Raw genomic sequence first — 4395 nt, 5'->3', positions numbered from 1 at the left:
TTCTTCTTCTTCTTCTTCTTCTTCTTCTTCTTCTTCTTCTTCTTCTTCTTCTTCTTCTTCTTCTTCTTCTTCTTCTCCAGCGAAACTCCGTCGCCGTGAGCCTTCCAGTGGCTATCACAAGTGCCACTATTACCTCTCTTTCTTTTCCACCCTCCAACTTTTCAATTTTCTTGTTTTACTCTTCTTTGTTTTGTTTATTTACTTGCTTAATTTTTATCTTCTTTGTTTAGTTTTGATAATCTAGCTTGAGTTTGCTTAATTGTTGTTTGTTGAATTACAAGTGTTCCAATTTTTGACTTATGGGTTGTTCATGATTGAAATTTTGGCTTGAATTGATGAATATGTGCACCGCATACCATGTGTTTGTTTAAATGCCTGAATGAACTTTTTGTTTAATGCATGTGTTGTAGCTACCATATGTGTTAGACTATATCCTTGTTTGGCATTCTAATCAAGAATTGTGCACTTTTAAATGATTATGATGTTATTTTGGATTGAAATTTCAATAATGTACTTGTTTAATACTTTGAGTTGCTAACACCAAATTGATATGAAAGGTGACATTTGACTTCTTTTTTGTGGAAGTTTTAACAAGTACATATTGAATTTAGTGAATTGAATTGAATTGCTTGTTCATCAAGGTTTTTAAGTCAATATAATCACATCACGAGGTATTTGCTCCTTGTTAATGCTTTGCATTTGTTTGAGTTGAACAAGAGGATGATAGAGAAACCAAAGTATGGGATCCGGGCATACATCTTTGCAACCAACAATTTTGGATCCCAATTTCTTGCTTGAGGTTGCTTGAGAGCTTAATGTACTTCGTTTGGGATCCTGGAGGCCCAATCAAGAGCAAACATGGGTGGCAACTCAAGGACGAGTGGAAGCATAAGCCACCATGACACAAGCTTCACTCAAGGTCCAACTTGAGGACTTAAAACCAAAATGCTATGTGGGAGACACCCCCACCATGGTAATATCCTTTCAACTCTTCTTTCTTTTTTAGCTTTTGTTTATTGAATTTTACCTCTTTATTTAGCTTAATTTGATTGCATTCTAGGTTTAAATTAGTTGTATTTTATATCTGATCATGTATTTTTGAAGAATGATGTGTTTTGGGGTTGAAAACCTTTGATTGATATGATGGTTAATACCGTATAGGCTTTAAAAATATTGTAGAAACAGAGTTCTGTGCATGCGCACAGCCTTGTGCGTACGCACACTTCCTCTGTTTTTCCCCATCTGTGCGTGCGCACAGAAGTTGTGTACGCACACTCGTTGTAACACACTCTGTCCACAGCACTCGCACCCTCTATGCACGCGCACCCCACCACATTTTCATTCTGTGCGTCCGCACAAATACTTGTGCGGACGCACACATGGTCATTTTGCCCTGTTCTAAAAAAAAGAGTGTTCTGTGCGTGCGCACATGCCTATGCGCGCGCACACGTCTTGAGACCCTATTTGCCAGCAGCACTCATACGTCTTGTGCGTATGAACGCCCCCAAAATTTTGCTGGTGTGCGTACGCACGGGTTGCTTTCTGGGTAGTAATTTGAAAGCTGCCTTGTTGCGCCACTCCCCCACCCACTTTCTTCTTTCCTTCTTTCTTCTTCTACTCCCCTACCCCAGCCAAACCCCGCCCCATCCTTCTGGCGACCACCACCATCACCTTCCGACTGCCGCCACTGGCGCCAGAACCTTTGGGATCCTGGAGGCCCAATCAAGAGCAAACATGGGTGGCAACTCAAGGACGAGTGGCAGCATAAGCCACCATGACACAAGCTTCACTCAAGGTCCAGCTTGAGGACTTAAAACCAAAATGCTATGTGGGAGACACCCCCACCATGGTAATATCCTTTCAACTCTTCTTTCTTTTTTAGCTTTTGTTTATTGAATTTTACCTCTTTATTTAGCTTAATTTGATTGCATTCTAGGTTTAAATTAGTTGTATTTAATATCTAGGTGACATTTGACTTCTTTTTGGTGGAAGTTTTAACAAGTACATATTGAATTTAGTGACTTGAATTGAATTGCTTGTTCATCAAGGTTTTTAAGTCAATATAATCACATCATGAGGTATTTGCTCCTTGTTAATGCTTTGCATTTGTTTGAGTTGACAACCAACAATTTTGGATCCCAATTTCTTGCTTGAGGTTGCTTGAGAACTTAATGTACTTCGTTTGGGACCCTGGAGGCCCAATCAAGAGCAAACATGGGTGGCAACTCAAGGACGAGTGGCAGCATAAGCCACCATGACACAAGCTTCACTCAAGGTCCAGCTTGAGGACTTAAAACCAAAATGCTATGTGGGAGACACCCCCACCATGGTAATATCCTTTCAACTCTTCTTTCTTTTTTAGCTTTTGTTTATTGAATTTTACCTCTTTATTTAGCTTAATTTGATTGCATTCTAGGTTTAAATTAGTTGTATTTAATATCTAGGTGACATTTGACTTCTTTTTGGTGGAAGTTTTAACAAGTACATATTGAATTTAGTGACTTGAATTGAATTGCTTGTTCATCAAGGTTTTTAAGTCAATATAATCACATCATGAGGTATTTGCTCCTTGTTAATGCTTTGCATTTGTTTGAGTTGACAACCAACAATTTTGGATCCCAATTTCTTGCTTGAGGTTGCTTGAGAACTTAATGTACTTCGTTTGGGACCCTGGAGGCCCAATCAAGAGCAAACATGGGTGGCAACTCAAGGACGAGTGGCAGCATAAGCCACCATGACACAAGCTTCACTCAAGGTCCAGCTTGAGGACTTAAAACCAAAATGCTATGTGGGAGACACCCCCACCATGGTAATATCCTTTCAACTCTTCTTTCTTTTTTAGCTTTTGTTTATTGAATTTTACCTCTTTATTTAGCTTAATTTGATTGCATTCTAGGTTTAAATTAGTTGTATTTAATATCTAGGTGACATTTGACTTCTTTTTGGTGGAAGTTTTAACAAGTACATATTGAATTTAGTGACTTGAATTGAATTGCTTGTTCATCAAGGTTTTTAAGTCAATATAATCACATCATGAGGTATTTGCTCCTTGTTAATGCTTTGCATTTGTTTGAGTTGACAACCAACAATTTTGGATCCCAATTTCTTGCTTGAGGTTGCTTGAGAACTTAATGTACTTCGTTTGGGACCCTGGAGGCCCAATCAAGAGCAAACATGGGTGGCAACTCAAGGACGAGTGGCAGCATAAGCCACCATGACACAAGCTTCACTCAAGGTCCAGCTTGAGGACTTAAAACCAAAATGCTATGTGGGAGACACCCCCACCATGGTAATATCCTTTCAACTCTTCTTTCTTTTTTAGCTTTTGTTTATTGAATTTTACCTCTTTATTTAGCTTAATTTGATTGCATTCTAGGTTTAAATTAGTTGTATTTTATATCTGATCATGTATTTTTGAAGAATGATGTGTTTTGGGGTTGAAAACCTTTGATTGATATGATGGTTAATACCGTATAGGCTTTAAAAATATTGTAGAAACAGAGTTCTGTGCATGCGCACAGCCTTGTGCGTACGCACACATGGTCATGTTTGGGATCCTGGAGGCCCAATCAAGAGCAAACATGGGTGGCAACTCAAGGACGAGTGGAAGCATAAGCCACCATGACACAAGCTTCACTCAAAGTCCAACTTGAGGACTTAAAACCAAAATGCTATGTGGGAGACACCCCCACCATGGTAATATCCTTTCAACTCTTCTTTCTTTTTTAGCTTTTGTTTATTGAATTTTACCTCTTTAATTAGCTTAATTTGATTGCATTCTAGGTTTAAATTAGTTGTATTTAATATCTGATCATGTATTTTTGAAGAATGATGTGTTTCGGGGTTGAAAACCTTTGATTGATATGATGGTTAATAACTTATAGGCTTTAAAAATATTGTAGAAACAGAGTTCTGTGCATGCGCACAGCCTTGTGCGTACGCACACTTCCCCTGTTTTTCCCCATCTGTGCGTGCGCACAGAAGTTGCGTACGCACACTCGTTGTAACACATTCTGTCCACAGCACTCGCACCCTCTATGCACGCGCACCCCACCACATTTTCATTCTGTGTGTGCACAAATACTTGTGCGTACGCACACATGGTCATTTTGCCCTGTTCTAAAAAAAAGAGTGTTCTGTGCGTGCGCACATGCCTGTGCGCGCGCACACGTCTTGAGACCCTATCTGCCAGCAGCACTCACACGTCTTGTGCGTATGAACGCCCCCAAATTTTTGCTGGTGTGCGTACGCACGGGTCGCGTTCTGGGTAGTAATTTGAAAGCTGCCTTGTTGCGCCACTCCCCACCCACTTTCTTCTTTCCTTCTTTCTTCTTCTACTCCCCTACCCCAGCCAAACCCCGCCCCATCCTTCCGGCGACCACCACCATCACCTTC

The sequence above is a fragment of the Arachis ipaensis genome, chromosome B02 (assembly GCF_000816755.2).
Source record: "Arachis ipaensis cultivar K30076 chromosome B02, Araip1.1, whole genome shotgun sequence".
In the NCBI taxonomy this organism is placed as follows: domain Eukaryota; kingdom Viridiplantae; phylum Streptophyta; class Magnoliopsida; order Fabales; family Fabaceae; genus Arachis; species Arachis ipaensis.
This window is presented reverse-complemented; position numbering follows the sequence as displayed.